Source organism: Macrobrachium nipponense, chromosome 21, assembly GCF_015104395.2.
Source record: "Macrobrachium nipponense isolate FS-2020 chromosome 21, ASM1510439v2, whole genome shotgun sequence".
NCBI classification, from domain to species: domain Eukaryota; kingdom Metazoa; phylum Arthropoda; class Malacostraca; order Decapoda; family Palaemonidae; genus Macrobrachium; species Macrobrachium nipponense.
In genome coordinates, this window is record NC_087212.1 from 43,533,420 (window position 1) to 43,556,472 (window position 23,053).

Here is a 23,053-nt window from a genome sequence, read left to right on the forward strand (position 1 = left end):
GGTGGTGATCCCGGATTAGTTTATATCTTGAAACTAATATATTAGGACCGAAATTAAATTCTCGCCTTTTAGAACGTCGAGGTGTTTAATAGGCAGGTAATCCTGTAAGCCACCTTATGTTTAATTCTGCATGGGAGTTTGTGAGAGATGAGTGGGTCAGAGCCAGTGAGAAACTTGACACTCTCCACTATGGCATCTAGCGTCACCGATGAGCGCAGATTGTGAACATCTCTTCTCAGGTGTCAGGCGAGGTGAAACATTATCATCCCAACAGAGAAGATGTAATCCGTGTCTCCAACTTGTTTAGTGACAATACCTTCTTTCACTCTAGGCAAATTTTAAAGAGACACTAGAAACAAATTACTCTGGACAGTTTTGTTGTGCTACAGGGGACCAGTGATTTTCAAGCTGGTCTAGTGCCAGTAAAAACAAAGAGGGGCGTAACCCCAGATAATGCTAGTAAAACACAAAGAGAAGTCACCCCAGTAGGTCCTTGATACCTAAAGTCCTTCTGGAGAGGGATTCCCCTCCCAAACAATATAACCTCGCCTCCTCCCTCTCCCCTCCTCTCCGTCTTCCATATGCTAAACAAGAGTCTTCTATAAAGGTAAGAGTGATTTTAAATGTTTATTTATCCATTTCATTAGTCGTTTATATTTATTTCTCATTGTTTTTTGTATGTAACTGATTATTCTCTATAAAAAGGACTTTTACAAAACATGACATTAAATTACAATTAGCAAGTAAGTTCAGAGTTAAATAACATATCGTATTAGATGTCTTTTTTTAATTTCTAAATGTATACTGTACTGTATGCAATGGCTGTCTTGTGACCCATGATTGAATCAAAATACAGTATTGAAAACCACAAAAACTAAGGAAATATTTCTGCACAAGTGTACTTGCTCAAACAATAGCAGCAGAGTGAGCTGGCTTTAACCCTTAATGGACGGATTGATCCTCAGGAGTAGTAATAACAGGTTTGGGGTGGTGGACGGATTGATCCTGTAGATAAACAATATTATGCGCCATCGATTTGGAAATAATCGGGCAGAAAAGAGGTGCTAATACTTTTATAGTCCATAAATTCACTAATGGCAACTTTTACACTGGTTAAAATCACGAATCTGGGCGTCTAAGGACTTCAGTTTTGCTTCCAACATCAAGGGGGAATGTATTGCGTCCCTCTCTCACACGATGTCTTTATGTAAATTTGCTTGTAAATATAACAAGGGGTTGCAGTTGCTGTTGGTTTTTGTTTTTGTCTTTTACTATACGTAGTATGGGGGTTGTAAGTGTAGTTCTGCAAAGAAAAGTGCAAATAAATATTTAAAAAAAAAGTAAAAAATTACAAATTTTCTAAGACTATTTGTATTTTTCATAGCTACAAACCTGAGGTTTTAACAATAGGATAATTTCTAGTGCCTAGCTGGATCCAGTTAAAAAACAGATGAAAGCAAGGAATCTTGTGATATCTGGCAACGCATGCATAGATCGGGTGAAGAGTGGTCAAGTACAACTCACCTACCTACGCCACCGCGTCACTCTTTCCCAACTCAGGATGTCTTAACACACACAGGGGCAGCTAGAGGCCGGCAGTATAACGTTAAGACTTCAGGTTTGTAGCTATGAAAAATACAAATTGTCTTAGAAAATTTGTCATTTGTTCATACACAAACAAACCTTCGGTCTTAACAATAGGATAGACTCATACTTGGAGGGAGGTACAAGGCATCCTAAACTGGCTGGGGGCCTACCCACCAGTCCAGCTTCCAAAAGAAATGACTTCTGGAGAGGGATTGAAGCCCATTGAGAAGCTAGATAAATTGATATTTAACACTCAGACCCTGAGTGACGTAAATGCTTTATGGGAGAAGAAACATTGTATAGGAACCAAAGGAGAAACTTTGACTATCCAATAGCAAACCAATACACTAGGGTTTGTACTACTCCCAACTCCTCCTTGCCAAGGAGTGGAGCATATGCTACCGAATAGAGGGTTTGATATTTGTATATTAAGCGACCCACTATCAGTATGACTACCTTACTCACCTGTATCAGACCAGTCCAGCGAATGACGTGTTTATTCCTTAACCTGCCCGAAGGAAGAAGGAAAGGTACAAGACAAAGAAGGAGACCAGCCAACTCACTCATTCTCTCATCCACACAATCATTTTAGGTAAAATACAAAAGTGGCCCTGTTAAGGGCAACTATGAGTACACAACCTGTTGGGCAGCCACCACAGGACCCAGGGAAAACGTGTCCCGGATCTGTGGGCAACATCCTTAAGATAGAAAGAGGTGAACGTGGACTGGTGTAACCAAGTACCAGCACTCAGCACTCTGTGTACAGCCAAGTTCTTTTTGAAAGCCAGAGAGGGACCAATACCCCTAACGTCATGCACTCTAGCCTGCACAGACGTGGTGGTGGAATCATCAAGAGTCAAGTATGCCTGTCTGATGGCTTCCCGTATCCAAAAAGAGATAGTATTCTTAGGCATCTCTTTCTTCATAAGGCCTGTGCTAACAAAAAGTCTGCGGCAGCCTGTTCTAGTGCTAAGTCCTTTTAAGACGTGCAGGGCCCGGACAGGGCACAAAACCAAAAGCTCTTGAGCATCACCACCCACAAAGTCATTCAGTGATGGAATGGAAAACGAAGTGAACCTGTCATCGTGCACAGAGGGATTTTGGGTCTTGGCCACGAATTCCGGGACAAATTCAAAGGACACCGACCCTCAACCCCTGGTGTGCTTCACATCATAGCTCAGACCGTGGAGCTCTACCCTCTTGGAAGATGCCAAGGCCAGAAGGAAAACTGTCTTGAGCATCAAGTTCCTGTCAGATGAGCGAAGCAGGGGCTCATATGGACTCTTAGTGAAGCTCTTGAGAACCAAGGAAACATCCCACATCGGAGGCTTGAGCTCTCTAGGAGAACTCGACTGCTCAAACCCCTTAACTAACAAGGAAAGTTCCAAGGAAGAGATGTCGATACCTGTAAGGCGTAACACCAAACTCAGGGCCGCCCTGTAGCCTATAATGGCAGAAACTGACAAATGTTTCTCGTCTCTGAGGAAGGTTAAAAAGTCTGCCATTCACTGATTAGAGGTTGCAAGTGGAGAAAAACCCCATTTACGACACCAATCACAGTAGATTGCCCATTTGCCTGGTGGCCTCCCGATTCTTCCAGCGATGAATCAGTGGAAGAAAAGGAAGGAGACACAGGAACAGCGCTACTATGGGGGGTGAATACTGCAGGAGACAAAGCATCGGGAAGAGGCGAAAAACCTTCCCAAGAAGGAAGAGTCGAAACCCTATGATGCTCTTTCTTGCCATAAAACGACTTCCATTGCTCTTTAGGCCATGCCCAGCATTCCATGCAAGGATTTGTTATAGTACAAAAATTAGAACGGCACCTACTACACGTAATGTGGGGATCGGTCGCCGCCGAAGCCAAAAAACGAGAATACGGAAAACCTGGAATTCTGAGGCACACACATTGACAAGGCCAAGAAGGAGCAGAAGAAGCCATATCATCAGCCAAACACACACACACACACACACACACACACACACACACACACACTAAACACAAGCGAAACAGGCAATGAACTGGTTAAAGGCCAAGAAAGGATAACCACGACTCTCGCCCAGGCGTTTAAAGAACAGACAGACACGGTGGCGTAGGTGAGTGGTCCTTGACCACTCTTCACCCGATCTACGCATGCGTTGCCAGATATCACAAGATTCCTTGCTTTCATCTTTCTTAACCAGATCCAGCTAGGCGCTAGAAATTATCCTATTGTAAGTCTGAAGGTTTGTTCACGTATGAACAATAAAAAAGTTACTGAATCTTCATTCTCTGTAAATTTACATAAATATTTTTCAACAAATATCCTAGGAAGTTGTTAGTGATTTTATTTTTTATCTGTTTTGATATTATCTGAGCTGTAATTATAATTTTACAATTGTCTTGTACAAGAGGCACCACAAGGGGTTGTAAATAGTCATTTTCAACTTCTTGTGGAAGGTAGGGAAAAGTTTTTAGAATTTTTTTTCTTTCACCATGTGCATTTGCATATCTTGCTCTTTCCAATGATGTGTTTTTTCATAACCTTGGGCTTGTCCTTCAAAGTTTAACCTGGCCTGAGGAGCTGCATATCGATATATTTAACCGTCCAGTAAGGGTTAAACAACTGCTGCCAACAGCAACGCCAACCAGCGGGGACTGATTGAAACACTTTTGTTTACAAAAATTGTACGGTTCATCGGGTTGGCTGACTGAAACACTTTTGTTTACAAAAATTGTACGGTTCATTTGGTTGGATTCCGGTTTTTTGTTTGAGCTTTGATGCAAAATTTACTCAGAATTTACGTTGAAATCCGATTGTCAAGTTCTAATACGGTCAAGGACCCGGGTTCTACTGTATTTAATTTTTCATAACATTATCAGCTTTATATTAATTATTTTCTAGGCAGTCGCATAATTCTGTTTCCCTCATGTTATTATTTCTATTTATTCAGTTATATTTGTATAATACTTTGACTCTAATAACCATCCATTTATAAAAAATTTAAGATATATACTAACTGATGTTTTTCAGGGACTTACAACTCCTATATCTGCAAGTAGCAAGGTAGTCGCACTTTTAACAATTCTCAGGTCCAAAAATTCATCAACTGTTTCCATTCCGTCGTGGTTGATATCTACATATACATGTGTTAGTAAGTATTCTCCAGTACTGTGCTTTTGCTACCAAGGAAAATATTTTATTGCCCTAATATTGAATTATATGAGAGTTTTGTCATTTATAACATATTTAATAAATGGTTTTCTAAGACGTAGTGTGTTATGGTACTTTTATGAAGTACAAACCCTTGCTTTAAAAAAGCCTGTCATTCTGGTACTTGGAAGGGTATATTAAGACAGAATTACAAAGAGCTCTCATGTACTTCCTGGTGAATGGTGAGCACCAAGGGGGTTTACATCCCTCATTTACTCACCCTACTACACTGTCATCCTTTGGTTTCAAGGGATAAAAGTTTGTATGTAATTCAATTATAATGTCATTTTACCCATTCTGTAGCTTGTGTTTGTAAGTGTACAGTATTTGCACTTTTTTTTTACTATGTTTTTGTTTTCTTTGTTTGCCATATTGGTATTTTCAGCCATTTTGAATCTGTTCCTTGTTACCAAGGTAAATTGTTTCGAAGCCCCAAGATGGATACTTAAAATTGTAGATATTATGGATAGGGTTAATATACCTCTATACAGATTTTGCAGTTCTGTTAAGGGGGAGTTTTTAAGGCTATAGAATTTATACCAGTAACACTAGATATTTCATCCAAAGAAAGCCACTAGTGATTTTTTTTCTTCCATAAAAAGCTGCTTCCTCCTACATCAAGTGTGTTACTTAAATTAAATTATCATGTTACAAAACACTTGTAATAATTATGTACCCCACAAGTTGAATCTTAATGGATACTGTTGGTTTGAAAGATACAATTTTGATCTTTGCCACAAACAAAAAGAAAAAGCTACTGAAATTTAATTTCTTTGATATAAAAACAAATGTGCTGTCAATTGGACTTGGACAAGTTTAGGCCTATTAGGCCCTATGTGTTTCACTTAAAATTATTAAAAAGGGCAAAATAACACCCTAAAGTACTGTTTTTGAGACTTCAAAAGTTGTAGCAACTTGACCATGGGGTGATGTGTCACCATGTTGACTTGGACCAAAGCTTCAAGGCTACTGAATTCCTTGGCTGGTATTGTCTAGTGCTGTGGCGGAAGGCTTGTGATTAGATCATTTTTATGGTATTTCAGCAAAATTTATTGTAATAAACAGTATATGTAGATTGATCAACTGTAATTTACTTCCAATTTGGGGCTGTGTGAAAACCCCCATAACTACAGAACTACAAAAAAAATTTGGTGTAATACTCCATACTCATGTTGCCAAATGCCACACCTACATGGAGGCAATCATCTCTGTGCTCCATGCCTGTACAGTGCACTATCGTAATGAAAAAATTTTATAGATAAATTCAGTCAGGCAATCTTGTTTGCATTCCTTATTGTTGAGACAGAATTTAAATAGATACTGTAGTACATATATATAAAATCAATAAAATGAAATACTTAAGGTGAACCAAAGGATTGTGTCAGTAAGCAATGGCACCTTGTAACACCGTAACAGAATACACAAGCACAGGGGATAATAATTAAAACTTTATGAAATTGAGCTTACTGAAAAGAAATGAGACATTCAATAATGGTGTAAATCAGACTAGACTCAACCACATTAGCAGGAAAATGGCCATCAACAATTAGTATAGTACATCTTATCTCTCTTCTTATCGATGCTCCCTCTTACTATAGAACAACTTCCACTGCCCTCTAGGCCACACAGCATTCCATGCAGGGATTCGTTATTGTACAAACGTTAGAGCGACACCTACTGCAAGTGACGTGTAGGTCAGTCGCAGACGAAGCCAAAAAACGAGAACACGGAAAACCTGGAGTTGCGGGGCACACACGTTGACGAGGCCGAGATGGAGCAGAAGAAGCCATAATAGCAGTACACACATACACACACTAAAACACAAGCGAAACAAGCAGTGAACCGGGTAAAGACCGAGAGAGGTCAACCACAACTCTCGTCCAGGCGGTTAATAAAAGGCTGACGCGGTGGCGTGGGTGCATGGTCCTTGACCACTCTTCACCTGATATACGCTCACATTGCCAAATCTCACAAGATTCCTTGCTTTCATCTGCGATTTTACCAGATCCAGCTAGGCGCTAGAAATTATCCTATTGTTAAGACCTCAAGTTTGTAGCTATGAAAAATACAAATTGTAGAAAATTTGTCATTTCTTTTGTGGCCATCTTCCTCTTCTAAATTTTTTAATGGTTAGGAAACTCAGTCATCAAGGAGTACAATTCTCATTCTTGCTCATCATCATATTGTGAGTTTATTGAGTGTTCCTGATAAACCCAAATTTGGTAAAAAGACTATTTATTTAGTGTGCAATTCCATGTAGCCTTTGCATAAACAAGTGTAGTGATCTGCTTTCAAGTGCTAATGTGGAGATTTCACTTCTAAGTAAGTCTTTATGTGAGTTTGATTGATATCATGGCTAACTTGGTGAACAGTAAATACTGCAACACCATTTTCAAGGACAATTCCTTATTTATCAGGTTCACTACTTATCAGCCACACGTCATTGCTCAGGTTGTTGTATAGACCTAATCATATTGCAAGGGAATTATTTTTCAAGCCCCATAAATGAGCTACTCCCTGTAGGGGGTTAGTTCTGTCAGTGGACCTCATGCGGTGCACTGTGGGTATTACTTAAGATTCTTTGCAGTGTGCCTTCAGCCCCCAGCTGCAACCACTTTTGTTCCTTTTACTATACCTCCTTTCATATACTCTCTCTTCATCTTACTTTCCACCCTCTCCCAACACTTGATTCATAGCGCAACTGCGAGGTTTTCCTCATGTTACACCTTTCAAACCTTTTGCTGTCAATTTCCAATTCAGCGCTGAATGACCTCAACTCGTATTCATAAAAGAACTACATACTATATACATTCCCCAAAATCCTCAACCATTGCAACCGGTAGGGGGCTTAGAGGATGGCAGCTGGGAAGCGGTGTCCTAGTGCTTTGATGTGTTAGTAAGCCCTTGGAATCCTTTGTACCTCAGCTACTGACCCACCAAATTTTAGTCAAGCATTTTTTTTTCTCTTGATTACAATTTCTCCTTCTGTTAAAATAGAAGACACAAATGATTTGGCTTATGAGAAACTCTGCTCTTCAATTTTGTTGGAGGTTGGAGTTGTCAACTTGCCTCTGCACCTGTAAAATTTTATGACCGACTGACAACTTATACAACACTTAAGGTTAGGCATATATTAAAGTGGGTCTCCTAAGCCAGTTAAAACACAATATTGCTTTGCTGTCAGTGTACCTAACATTGTGCGCTGTAGGCATTACTGAAGTTGTTTGCAGTATCCCCTTGGCCCTAGCTATACCCACTTTTAAGCCTTTTGCTTTACCTCTATTCCCACTTCCTTTCTTCCATCTTTCTGTCCAACCACTCCAACTCCCTCTCTACGGTCTTATGCAGAATGGCTGAAGGTGCCCCAGTTGACTTTATAGCCTAATTTTCATATATCAATTAAATTGAAATAACAAAAACAGTAAGAAAAATTAATTTCAGACAGGATCCAACCTTGACCCATTTTGTTTCTCTATAGGAATTGAGAACTGGTCAAGAGACATAATACACTACAAAGTGAAAACCAAATATCACCATGAAGAACTATTGTTTACCTGTTGAATATTCAATCAACAACTGAAATTTTATAAATAAAAGTACTTGGGGTATCACATTAACTACCAAAAATCAACAAGTTACTTTGCAATGCAATCTAAAGGTAACTCAAAAGTTAAAGTAACAATATTGCCCAATCATACGATGAATAATAAGCATTATTAGACTCAAAAAACATACACTGTGCATGTGATATTGAAGACCCAAACCCTTGTGATGTTTTATCACAAATGGAAATTGAGGAAATTAATTAGAATATATATATAAAAAAAGAAGACTTTAGAGACAACGACCACAATATTGTTTTTGGCCTTGAGCATAAAAAGAAAAGATCATGAGAAAGAATAAGGCCTAAAAATAAGAAACAAAAGGCTAATACATAACTATAATCCTACATAACTAATCCATCTGTCAAACCAGAATCAAAAGCACAAAAAGAACATGACACAAAATTAGCCCATCAGAATCGCAAATGGCAAACCCATTAACCCTTAAACGCCGAGTGGACGTATTTTACGTCAACATTTTTTGTCTCTCGGGTGCCGACTGGACGTATTTTACATCGACATACAAAAGTTTTTTAAAAATTCGCTGAAAAATACTTATAGGCCTACCAGCCAAAAACTCTTGAATCACGCTCTTTGGGGGATGCTGGGAGTTCACGGATCAAGGTGTTGGTTTGTTTACAATCGTTACGCAGGCGCGCAAGCGCGAATTTCTTTCTTGCCGCACTAAAAAGTATGGGTGACACATCTCGGAAATTATTTCGTCACTTTGACATAATTTTTGTACCATTTTAAATTAGCCGTTACATGGAGTATTATATATGAAAATATGCGCATTTTTATGTAGAATACAACAAAAAAATACTCATGATTGTAGCTTTTATCAGTTTTGAGATATTTTCATATAAATAACGATGTGCCACAATTTCAACCTTCCGGTCAACCTTTGACTCTACCGAAATGGTCGAAAAAACGCTCAATTGTAAGCTAAAAATCTTATATTTTAGTAATATTCAATCATTTACCTTCATTTTGCAACAAATTGGAAGTCTCTAGCCAATATTTCGATTTATGGTGAATTTATGAAATAACTTTTTTCTTTCGTCCGCGCGGTAACTCTTCCGAAAAAAATCATACATGCGATTGTGGTAATGTTTGCACCATTTTAAAATTAGCCGTTACATAAAGTTTTATATATGGAAATGTGCGCAATTTCATGCACAATACAATTTAAAAAACCCATGGTTGTAGCTTTTATCAGTTTTGAAATATTTTCATATAAAAAATGATAAGTGACAAATTTTCAACCTTCGTCGGTCAACTTTGACTACCGAAATGGTCGAAAAAACGACAATTGTAAGCTAAAACTCTTATATTCTAGTAATATTCAATCATTTACCTTCATTATGCAACAAATTGGAAGTCTCAAGCACAATATTTCGATTTATGGTGAATTTATGAAAAAAATAACATTTTCTTTACGTCCGCGCGGTAACTCTTCCAAAAAAATCATACGTGCGATTGTGGTAATGTTTGCACCATTTTAAATTAGCCGTTACATAAAGTTTTATATATAAAAATGTGCGCAATTTCATGTAGAATACAACAAAAAATAATTGAAGGTTGTAGCTTTTCTCATTTTTGAAATATTTGCATATAAATCAAGATAAATAGAAAAAAAACCACGTTTGGTCAACTTTGACTCTACCGAAATGGTCGAAAAACGCAATTGTAAGCTAAAACTCTTACAGTCTAGTAATATTCAGTCATTTATCTTCATCTTGAAACAAATTCGAAGTCTCTAACACAATATTTAGATTTATAGTGAATTTAAAAAAAAAAAACTTTCCTTCCGGTGAATTTTAAAAAAAAAACTTTCCTTCCCTCTGCGCGCGGATTCTCTGCCACAAATCTCCGAAATGCGTACGTCGCAGTCTCGGAATATTTGCTCCATTTCATATTAGGCATTTCATAGAGTTTTATATATGAAAATGTGCGCAATTTCATGTAGAATAAAACGAAAAATATTTGAAGGTTGTAGCTTTTCTAATTTCTGAAATAATTGCTTATAAATAAAAATATATAAAATAAATTCGACATTTGGTCAACTTTAACTCATCAGATATGGTCAAAAACTGCAATTGTAAGCTAATACTCTTACAGTATAGTAATATTCAATCATTTGTCTTCATTTTGAAAGAAATTGGAAGTCTCTAGGACAATACTTAGATTTATGGTGAATATTTGAAAAAAATATTTGTTTACGTCCGCGCGTTACGAATTCATGCATTATTTTGTGATAATATTTTCTCTGTGTTGCTTTTATTGTTTTACAATGTGTTATATACCAAAATGATCACAATTTAGTGTACATTACAACGAAAAAAAATTAACTCGTTACCTTTAACCGTTTTGTGCATAGCGCGATTTGAATACAATTATATATGAAATTTTGTTTTCACACTATCATATATCGCATTATTTATATATGATAATGATAATTTTTTTCATTTCTGATGGTTGCATACTAAACTTCAGGCAAAGACAAAAAAAGGAGCCAAAAATGAACTCTTAATCTTGAAAACTAAGCTCGCTGTGATTTTTTGAAAAAAATATTTTTTCCGCTTCCGCGCTCACTCCGAGACCGCCTCGGCACACGGAAGACGATTTTTAATATACCCCTTCGGCGTTTAAGGGTTAATCAAGATCCCACCTCAAAATAAAATTACTTAAAATCAAAGAAATTTGTGATCACAATTAGGGAAAAAGTGAGAAAATCCAGATGACATGGTACACGATTTACCGAATCCTGCAATAAAAACAAGACTGTAAAATAAATCGATAAATAGAGTAGGAATTTTCACAAAATATTGAAATAAAGAAAAACTCTGACAAACTTATTCAAAGCAAGCATGTGTATAATTTATTTGGAATACAGAAGAAATTTAAATGTTTTAGATAATTTCATTGAAAAAATCAAATGAAAGATCCCAAGAAAGAAAATAGTAATGAAACAGTTAAACACAAGAATACTACTATGAGATTCACAGCTGGTGTCCCGGTGTTTTTCCGGAATATTTTATCAACGTACCTTGACAAAGAGGACACTTTGTCCACAGGGTATTCTTACATCCCTACCTATTTTTACTGAATTTCTTTATTACGAAAGGTGCATAATTTGAAATTTTTTATGCATAATTCTGGTAATTTAATTATAAGAGTAACACTGACTTCTTGTAGACATCGCCAGCAAACTCAGAGGAATGTCTTTCGAAGATATAATGACATAACTTATGATGTCATTAACTTGCCTCCTTCTTGTTGGATAATTGGCTATACATGAAAAAGTCTCAACCTCTGACAACAATGAAATACAACCAATACTCCTTGTTTACACTTTATAGTAGTGGTAGTAGTAGTAGTAGTATATAGGATTTATGCTATGAGGTCGAGTGCCAGAATCCTTGAAGAAAAGGGTTTCCACAAGTAATCCGAGAAATTACTTTCTATCACTATTTCTCCATTGAAAAATTATATAATTAAAAATCAATTAGCAAAGTGAAAAACACTGCTATTCATCATAACTCCTTTGATATTTTTCCTATGACAGTGACAGTCATTGTAATGAATAGAGTATATATAATTATCTTTCTGCACTTTTATGGAAGTCAACAAATGACGAAAACTTGGTAGCCATGGATGTCCAGGTGTACTCCTTGTCCAAAAAGCTTACGTAGGATTTGCCACAGGCCTCCTCACTTCAAAACAATTGTGCAAGTCAAATCACAAAAGCTGTCCTGCAACCTCAGGGACAGTGACTTATAGCCGCCATTTTTGAAGCCTTGACAGGGTATGAATACTCATTCAGAATTTCAGAGACAGCTGTTTGCTGTCATCACCTTGTGGGAGGAGTTGGGATGTCATATGTTCACGTCACATATAACTTTGAACCCATACATTAATGTTTTCTGCCACTGGCTTCGGCTGCTTTAATTTACTCTTGTGAATTGATTTTTTCTATTATAAGTAATAAAGAATGTTGCCAAATTAGGTAGGGATGTAAAGTATACTATGGCTAAGTAATATCTTTGTCAAATGCACAGAAAAAAGTTCATCCGGAAAAACAATGGGACAAAGGATCTGAATCTCATAGTAGACCAACTAAAATAAGGAACAACAATTACAAAAAGATAAAAAGTTAAACATCAACTTTTGTAAACCACAAAAAGCCTATCACTTACATTATATATTCAATAATTATATAATCCAGTGGAAGAATGTAAAAGGCCCCTTTAGAACAGATTATGCCTAGAAGCAGTACGTTGTCTCACTAGAAACTACGAACCATGGGTATTATATTTACAACATGTAAACAAACCAGCAAGTACAGTAATATCATCATAAGAAAAAGGCAAACCAGCAATTATAGTACTATCATCATAAGAAAAAGGCAACTTAAGATGTGCAATACATAAAGGATTTTGACGTAAGGAAAAATCTATTTCTGGGCGATTGGCTCGTGTCGCCAGCGAAATATCCTTTAATCTATTATTTCTAGGGTAAATGTACTAACACATACCAGAGAATAAAATAAAATAAAGAAAAAGGGTCAGTATGACTGACCTCGCTCACCCTCTAGGAGGGTGTCGGTATGAACACTAGGCGAGTGAGACCACTACCACGAGCCAAATGCCAATAGAAATCTCCCACTACAAAACCCTCCAAGAGGGGAGCCGTCCCACAGAGGGAGCAGCTCGTACTACTACTACACCATCCCATGCTTGCGACTGCTGCGCCTCTAGTGGCCATCCTGAAGTTAGCAGACAATCTTGAGCGAAGGGATGGGTAGGGGGGGGGGTTATTTCGTGGCGACACGAGCCAATCGCCAGAAATAGATTTTTTCCTTACGTCAAAATCCTTTTTCTGGGCTCAGCTCGTGTCGCTTGCGCGAAATCGTACCAGAGAAACAGCACAAGATTGTAAACAAAGTAAATAAAATATAATAAAACAAAATAGGTCTCAAATAAAAGATACAAAATAAAAGAATGAATATAATTGCTAAAAATATACAAGTACACAGTAAAACAAAATCAGAATTATGCTTAAATTACCCTTAAATCTAATTATGTTAATAATATAAGGTAATTTACATATATACAAATAGGTACAAAGATTACCTATCACAATAAATCTGTGTAACAACATATCAAAAATAGAAATAGCAATTAGTATAAATTTACATAAATATTTGATCAATGATAAAATAAAATATCTTAGGAATGTATATGACTTAATATACAAAACCCGTAACCATTGCATTATGATGTATCCCCTAGCACAAAAATAAGGGGATAACATCTATGAGATCAGTATGGTAATCAGATGTGAGTGTCCCTAACCAGACAAAAGGGGCACTATACAATCATAAAGCAGCTAAGACACAAGGTAAATGTTAATGAACAAGGCAGGAATAGACGAACTGTTGGGTGAGGCAGGTAGAAAGGAGGACTGAATCTTCTACTATAATCTAGCTAGAGTCAGTGAAACTATGTTACCCGCTGCTACTGCTGGGAATTTCAGAGCTTCCAAGGACTTAAGGTAGTGACGTTTGAACACTGTCGGCGATTTCCATCCGGTATACTTCTTTTAAATCAGCAAAATTCATATGTTGGAAGGAATTAATTGAGGTGGCTACTGCCCTGACATCATGTGCTTTTGGAAAGGAGTCAGGATTGGCTGTTTGATAAAGTACAGGATTTGTTGCCTGATGCCTTTAGTGGATAAAGTACCACCTTTTTCCCTCCTAAAGAGGGGCCCCGATGAGGAAGAGGAGGTCCTGGATAGAAAGGCTCGTAAGGTTGAAACCGGACAAAGGGAAATATCTTGTGGAAGGGGTAGTACCTTCCAAGGTTCCCACCTCATCAAAGGATCTTCATTCTTTGCTAAAAAGCTACGTTCCGGAGAAAGTAGCACTTCCCCCGTGGGAAGGAATTGAATATGATCCGGATCTCTGGATAAAGCCGACAGTTCTGAAATTCTTGCTCCTGAAGCTAGGCTTAATAAAAACAGAGTTTTTCTTAGGAGCATCATAAACGAGCATGTGTCATTATCGGTTTCGGAAGCCAGTTTTAGAAGAACATCGTTTAAGAACCATGAAACTGACGTAGGCCTGACAGAGGGCCTAAGTCTAGCACATGCTTTGTGTAGGAATAGACGAGAAATAGGTATCTGTCAAGTCTATGTTAAATCCAAATTGAAATATCTTTTTCAATGCTGACTTGTTTGTCGTAATCGTGCTAGCTGCTAAACCCTTTTCAAATAAAGATCTGAAAAAGGATATAGCAGAATTAACTGTCATGATTCTGATATCTGACTCTCTCAGGAAGATTGCTAACTTTTTGACGGCAGCATCATACTGCCTCAAAGTTGAATCCCTTTTATCGGATTCCAGGAAAAGAATATTCTGAGGGTCAATATTCGCATCTCTTTTTGCCGCAAACTTCATGAAATCCATAAAGTTAGGGTTTTGAGAATCCTGAGGAAGCGAACACAGTCTTCGTTTGTACTGACTGGGAGAGCTTGGGACTGGGGATCCGAAGGGGACGAAGAAGCCCAGTTCCAGGATCAGGGGTACCAATTGCTCTTCGGCCAGTCTGGGGCTACTAGAGCCACTTGACCCTGAATGTCCTGAGTTTGTCTAAGACCTTCATAAGGAGATTCACTGGAGGGAAGACGTAAATCTCTCCCAGTTGTTCCAGTCCAGAGACAGGGCGTCCGTGGCGTAAGCCAGAGGGTCCAGGTTGGGGGCTACATAACACGGTAGTTTGTGGTTTGCTTGTGATGCGAAGAGATCCACCTGTAGCCCTGGGACTCTTTGAAGGATCCATTGGAACGAACTCTCGTCTAGAGACCATTCCGACTCTAGGGGTACTGATCGGGATAGGGCGTCTGCTATGACGTTTCTTACTCCAGCTATGTGGGTGGAGGAAAGATGCCAACTGAATTTGTCTGCCAGGGAGAAGATGGCTATCATGACGTGATTTAGATGACGTGACTTGGAGCCTCCTCTGTTTAGCAATGTACTACCACTGCGCTGTCCAAGACTAGCTTTATGTGGGAGTACCTTGGTGGGCGTAATCTTTTCAGAGTCAAGAAGACTGCCATTGCCTCCAGTACGTTTATATGGAACTGACGGGAACTGGGGTGACCAAATTCCTTGCACCTTTTTTGACCTGGGAGGTACCCTCCCCAGCCGCTTAAGGACGCGTCTGTGTGGATGGTAACCCCTGGTGGAGGGAACTGAAGAGGGACTGTGACACTGACAGATCTTGACTTTTGCCCACGGCCGAAGCCGGTTCTTTAGAATCAGAGGTACTGAGGATAGCTTGTCCCTGGACCTGACATTTGCTCGAGAGCGCCAGATCCTGGTTAGATCTTTCAGTTTGGCTTTCATTAAGATGTTCGTTACTGAAGCAAACTGGAGAGAGCCGAGGATTCTTTCCTGAGCTCTCCTCGATGCTAGTTTGTGACTTAGAAATTGCTTGACTGACTTCGCTATTTCTTTCCTTTTGGTGGATGGAATCGACAGAGTGTGTGAGGATAGATTCCATTGAATGCCTAGCCACTGAAAGTTTGACTCTGGGGTGAGTCTGGACTTGGATCTGTTTATCTTGAATCCTAGATATTCTAGGAATTGGATCACTTTCAGTGTGGCCTTGTTGCATTCTTCGACTGATGGGGCCCAGATCAACCAATCGTCGAGATACGCTACTACCATAATCCCTTGAGCTCTGAGCTGTTGCACTACTACTTCCGCTAGCTTCGTGAACACCCTGGGTGCCACGTTGAGCCCGAACGGGACTACCTTGAAGGAGAACGTCTGGTCTCCTATCTTAATCCCAGATACGGACGGAAGTGTCTTGCAATAGGGATATGATAGTAGGCGTCTGTAAGATCGATAGAGGTGTGACGGCCCCACGGGGAAGTAAGGTCCGCACCTGTGAGATCGTGAGCATCTTGAACTTGTCGCAGCGGATGGCTAAGTTTAAGCGGGACAAGTCTAAGATTACCCTTCTTTTGTTTGAGCCTTTCTTTGGGACGCTGAACAAGCGACCTTGAAATTTTAATCTCTTGACTTTGACTATAGCTCCTTTCTGAAGGAGGTCCTCTGCGTACTCTGTCAATTCCTTGAAGGAAGTTGACGGAAAGGTCTGGCTGGAGGTGGGTTCGTCAACCAGCTCCAACCCAGCCCTTTTGACACTATGCTCTGAGCCCACTGGCTGAAGTTCCACCGGTGGCGAAAGTGAAACAGCCTCCCTCCTACCTGAAGTTCCTCATTGGTTCTGGTAACCCCCTCGACCTCCTCTGAAGTGCTTTCCCCTATTGAAGGGGCCTCCCGATCCTCTCCACGAAAGGGAGAAGGACCGCTTACCTCTGCCTCCCTTGTTCGAGCGGTCATACTTCTGAGAAGCTTGACTCTCGAAGGCTGGATTGTAAGCTGGAGAGATGGCGTATGAGGTGGAGGGTTGAGGCTGAGGGGATATCACATAAATAGGCTGTGATTGACCTTTAGACGTGGAGGGCTGAGCTGTCTGCACTAACGGCACTGTAGGAACTTGTTGAGGGAAGCGCGGCTGCTTCTTTTGTAAGGTTGGAAACGTCTAGGCTTCCTTTGTCCCTTACCTTTTGGTGTCAAGTCTTGCCTTCTCCTAGCCGTAAGACCCCAACGGTCCTTAAGGCTTTGGTTCAACCTCGTAGCCTCTGCTTGTACTTCCTTTACCATAGCCTCTGGGAAGAGATCTGCGCCCCAGATGTTAGAAGAAAGTAACCTATTCGGTTCATGCCGAATGGTTGCCTCTAGCAATACATGCTTTCTGCAATTTTGTTCTAGCAGTGGCAAACTCGAACATGTCTGACTGCACCGTTTGAGTCAGGGCTTTGGTCATAAGCTTAAAAATTGGTTCTGAACCATAAGCCATGGTTGCTACCTCAGACATAGCCATCAGGTTGAGTTGACCTGGCTAGTCGTGTTTTCGAGTCAAACTCCGCTTGAATAAGACTATCAGGGAGCCTGGGCAGCTTTTCACCAAACTGCTCCATAGCACAGTCAGGTTTGAGTTTGCCAGCTGTGAAAGTGTTAGGCAAGTCCTCCCATAATTCTCCAATTGACGGGAGCAACGGAGAAGTGGGGGTCTGCTTCTTTCAGCTGAGGCATGGGTTCCCCTTTCTGAGCTGCTGAGATGGTCGACCTCGCTATCTTGGTAAGGAAAGGGAGCGGGGTACCTTCGTCCATCGTGAAAATGGTAAAGGGACTTTGAATGGTTTTGGATCTTGGTATTCGAACAGTCCATGTCGTCTAGACATCTAAGCCATTCTCGTTGGGCCTGGTCCCGAGAATAGAGGACTGTCTCCTTTGGTATCCTGTCATCTCTAACCATAGCCGAAGGCGTGAGCCTAGCGTAGCCTATGAAGGGAGGCTGTAGGCCTTCCGGGTAGAACTCGAAGTCCTCTATTCTTCGAGTTCCAAACTCCGGTATGGAGATGAGACCATCTTGGAAGGGAGCATATGACGCTACTCTCCAAGGATTGTTCATGGAGAAAGCGGGCAGCGAGTCATACGGGGGAAGCTGAGATCCACTAGTGTTAGAGGTTGAGGGAGAGAGGCAAGAGGGGCTTCTCTTAGGCCGGCTATAATAGTATCCTGAGAAGTTATCCTATCCGACAGGCGAGATATCATATGTTCCATACTCGTCTTAAGGGAGGCCTACCAAGTCGCCCACCTGTTGCAACAGGCCAGCATTGGTGTCCAGAGCCGGAGCTGCTGCGGAGGTGGAGGGGAGACTCTGAATAGGCACCAAAGGTAGTGGAACTGGTGATACTGCGGGGTGCGGATTTCTCCTTAGGCTTACTCTTTGAGGACTTTGAGCCGGAGCTAGACCCTTTAGACCTGTCTGGGCCGGGATTACGAGCCGGAGACTTACGCGAAGAAGAAGACGAGGACGTCTTCTTCGAGGACGATGACGTCTTAGTCAAGGTCAATATGCTTAGACTTGATCTTAGGCCTAACCGAAGCCTCTGGAGGAGTATATAACTCATCACCGGTAAAGCCTGGGAAGGATGGTGAAGTTGCAGGGGTAGAAGAAACAGTCACTCCCAAGGGGGACCCTTGGGAACCTGCATTACTTACCTCGACCAACAGGTCGTCTATACCTACCATAGGTTCAACATTTATATCCAGGGTTGCGACATCCGTGGAGATATCCTGGTCTTGTTCAGTCAAGGAGGCCGCCAGCTGTTGTTGGATAAAGGCAATAGAGGGGTCCGCCTCTACCGGGTCGACGTACCCAGTCGCCTGCCTCCGGGGAAGATTAACAAAGCTAAACGCTTCTCCAGTATGTAGGGCTGACCCTTGGCGGCGTTCTTGCCAAAACCTCCGACCCAGGCCCGCAGGGTAGCCAATGCCGTATCTCTTACTGCCGGAGCCTGTAAGAGAGGATATATTTTAGATTTAAGAACCACTTAAAACTAAAACTTAGGATATAACTTAAACTAGATGCCTTAAGTTAAAGTATGATGAAAACTTAAGAACTAAAAGAAGCGGAGCGGCATGCGGAGATGGAATTACTTACGCCTTCAAAAGCTGGCCTCACCAGATCGTAACATATGGTACACGTCTCATGGTACCAGACCTGGATGTCCCCGTGCGGAGTCGCGCATGGAGCATGGGACGGCAAACTTCGTGTCCACAGGGGTCCTGAAGTGTAGCGGAACATCCCGGATGCTCACAGTTGGTGGCCTGTAAGTGGGAAGACACATGAGTATCTTAAAGGGGTAACACTTACAGACTAAGGACAAAAGAACTCCGTTACGTGGCGGAGCTCGGAAAAAATTTTGGGCATAACCCCTCCCTGCATTGCCTGAATAGGCTATAATCCCGGAGAGATCCGGTAAATACTAAGGGAGGGGTGGGGATGGTTTAAGAAACTTAAGATAAACTTAAAGATAACTTAAACCTACATGCAAGTAACCGGACTAGGTCCAGTGAAGCGGAGTGTAGTAACTCAGCAATACGGTACGGTTAGTAAAGACCTATTGTATTTTTGCTCCGGTCCAACTATGGTGGACTATACCCTTCCGCTGGATATCAGGACTCCGATAGGAGGAGCTCTAGTAATGGAGGGAAGGGCGAGATGACATACAGACTCGCGCTAACCCGGAGCGACAAGGAAGTAACGGAGGGGGGGGAAGGCCAGAGCCCCCCACAACGTACCACCGGCCGAGCCGAGAAGCGGAGAGGTCGGAACCAGTCAGGGACTGTCGGACTCCCAGGCCCCTCCGGTGGAGGGGAAGGGGGAGGCAGGCTCGGGCATGCTGGGCGAGCAAGGACAGACCGACCCACCCCCGCCCTGCCCGACTCTATGGGAAGAGCGGGATAGGGGGAAGGGGGACTGGCAGGCGCCTGGCTGACTCGTGATCACGTAGTGACCACGAGCGGTAAACTAAGATACGGAGTAACAAGCCTAGGCCAACCAACTGATCAGAGGAAGAAGCTACTACGGAAGCAACCAGAACTGAAAAGCGGTAGCATATAGGCCCATAGGGCGAAAACCAACTGATCAGAGAGAAGCTATGAGGAAGCGACCGAACTGATCAACGGTAGACTAGGCTCTACGAGCCAGGACCTAGGCTAAGCCAGACGCCAACTAACCTAACAATAACAAAACATAAAAATATAATATATAATAAAAAAAATGAAAGAAAGAAGGTAAAATAGCAGGAGAAAAAAATCCAGGAGTGTGCGACTAGCCCGAAGGCAAGTCTACCACTCAAGCTAGTCAGGGGCCGATACTAAGAACCTGGACTAGGGTCTGGATAGAAAAAGCCTACATAAGGTGAAATACATACATGTATAACAACTTGAGTAGACGTAATAACGCGGATAATCAAAATAGAGCGTAAAATAATAAGGGATGTTCTAGGTATGGGAGACCAAGAACGAACCCAACATGCGGCAGGACCATGCTGCCATGCTTCCAGCCCCCGAGAACGTATCTATACCTAAAAAACGGCAAATACCGTCTCGGGGACGGAAAAAAACTCGCTAACCGTAAATACTGAGTACTTAACTTAGCTGCTGCAATAGCTGCACGCTCCATTATCGAAAAATCCGAAGAAAAGGGAGGGCACAAAATACACAGAGAGAAAAATAGCACTTGTGATTCGTGCGAGCTAACGAAAAAGGATGGCCACTAGAGGCGCAGCAGTCGCAAGCATGGGATGGTGTAGTAGTAGTACGAGCTGCTCCCTCTGTGGGACGGCTCCCCTCTTGGAGGGTTTTGTAGTGGGAGATTTCTATTGGCATTTGGCTCGTGGTAGTGGTCTCACTCGCCTAGTGTTCATACCGACACCCTCCTAGAGGGTGAGCGAGTCAGTCATACTGACCTTTTTCTTTATTTTATTTATTCTCTGGTATGTGTAGTACATTTACCCTAGAAATAATAGATTAAAGGATATTTCGCTGGCGACACGAGCTGAGCCCAGAAATACAATTTATGATAAATAATTTGGAATGAAAATCATTCTGAATAACATTGATTTACAATTTTCAGGTTACAAATAGAGAACAATAACTATACCATCTGCAACCTGTAAAATCAACCAGATAAAAATTTGTAAGTAGTAATTAAAAAAAAGAAGAATTACGTAATAAGCAACCTCCAAGGGCCTTTTTAATCATTGGAAATTTTAACTGCCAGTAACCCCTTAGAACAGATCATGAATTCAAGTATGTAATCTGTACTATTTCATTAACAATGAAAAATAAATCCATATTTTTTAAAATTTTATGGGCTTTAGCGCTTGAAGACCTAAAAAATTTTTAGTACATACAATTAAAGTTAAAATTTGATACATTCAATTAAAATTCCAAGAACTCCAAACAAAATTAAAAAATCTTCAAGTATATATTTATTAACACAGAAGTCAGCCATGTACAATACTAAAAGTGCTAGGCTGTGGTTCCAATTTTAAGCTGCTAAAACTGGCCATGGCCACAGTATTTACCCTTATTAATGCATTAACTTTTGATGCTAATTGAAAGCATCATTGGGAGATGTTTTAACTCTGAAGGGTTCTATAGTGTAGTAAGCCATAAATAAGCTAGCTTCCAGTCAGTCTTCATTAAATACCAAGCTCTATCAAAGATTTGGGCAGGGCTCCTTCAATTAAGTCTCATCTAAAATTTTAACTTTTGGTGCAATAATAATAGTAATAATTATTGGGTGCTAACTACTCTCTTGATTTGGTTATTACTTGCACCAAAGAAAAGGACGGCTGAATCTGTTTGGATCTGACTTTTACTCTTCAGTACAGTAATCTGTGCTTGTACAATGAAATCTGGTAAAAGTTTTAAATATGTATTATACAGTTCTATTTCCCAAAATTAGTATACATAGTTTCATTCTTTCAATTACATATTGTCTAAAACCAATTGCAAATCTTGCTAGCTGTTTGTGTACCAGTGACTGACGTAACTCACTGTTAATTAAAGTAATCGCTTCAGCATGTCAGTTTTGGGTATATTTTTTCCTCTGCTATCTGCCAAATAAAGCAATGGTAAAATTTTGGTTTAAAGAGATGGTACAGAGAACACTAAAAATGTTAATTTTCCAAATGTGCAAGGCATGGCACATCTTGACTCTTATTGCCTTTCCATAACTAATAATGGTCTTTTACTCCTTTGCAGCACGAATTTTCACAATATACTTGGAGTCTGCCGACTTCGCCCTTCTGATGAATTTTGGCACTTCATTTGCCCTTAATTGTTTGATTGTTACTGCAGCCATTGCTTACAAACCCAAGAAGAAAAAGGAGTAAGCTGTTACTCTACCAGGAAGACTTGGACAGTCATAAATGGGACTGCAAAAAATGTAGAATGGCCTTGGTAAACACTGTAGGTATGATAGAAACAGTTATGTTTACTCAAATTTTAAATGTTAGTTAGATAGTGATTAGGATTCTGAAGCTTTTATTAAGGACCTCACTAGTATGTGTCACTGTCTCTTGAATTTTGAATGTACAACACACAAATTTTACACTTCCAGTGGAGCTTAAAAAGGATGAAGACACGATACTAACAGTGAGAGCAGTGAGTAGGATGGTGTAATTTTAAGTCTTTTGAATACTTTTTAAAATTTTTATTGAAATATTTTTATATTTATGTAATAGTTTGTCTTTGAGTAACTTTTTATTTTTTACTAAGTGACCATTTTACTCAAAGTAAGACAAGTCAATTAGCTGTTATTAATGACATTGTAACCTTACGCAGTAAGTAAAAACGAAAGCTGCTAGGCTGTATTTACAAAACAGTAAGAAATCTGTAATACTATAATTTATGACTGGCAATAAATACAAGCTTTGAGGAGTTTCCTCTCGCGATGCAAGCAAGAGATGTTTGACTGAAGTAGCATTCCTAGATGCAGTACTGGTACTGAATTCTTTACTCAGGGAATATCAATATATACAAATGCTAATTAATGCCCTTGACAATAAAATATGCATGGTTTTTTCAAGAGAGGATCCCATTGAAGTTCAGACATTTCCCTTGTGGGTATATATTGTAAAAGTAATATTATATTTAACTTAAGGTATTTCAAATCTTGACTGTTGCTGAAAAGATGTTAAAGGGCTCGCATAAAGAAACATTTTAGATTA

General features: G+C 40.1%; 1 protein-coding gene and 1 long non-coding RNA gene across 2 annotated transcripts in view; both read left to right on the forward strand.

Moving 5' to 3' along the window:
• LOC135197595 (uncharacterized) overlaps nt 1–22,786 on the forward strand; it is a 39,520-nt gene extending 16,734 nt beyond the window's left edge. The window contains exons 2-3 of the long non-coding RNA XR_010310621.1: nt 4,602–4,722; nt 22,086–22,786. This is a non-coding gene — a long non-coding RNA (uncharacterized LOC135197595). The remainder of the gene's footprint in view (nt 1–4,601; nt 4,723–22,085) is intronic.
• The window catches only part of LOC135197979 (hematopoietic prostaglandin D synthase-like), a 120,476-nt gene that overhangs the window by 76,544 nt on the left and 20,879 nt on the right, over nt 1–23,053 (forward strand). The gene's annotated exons all lie outside the window — the stretch shown is intronic.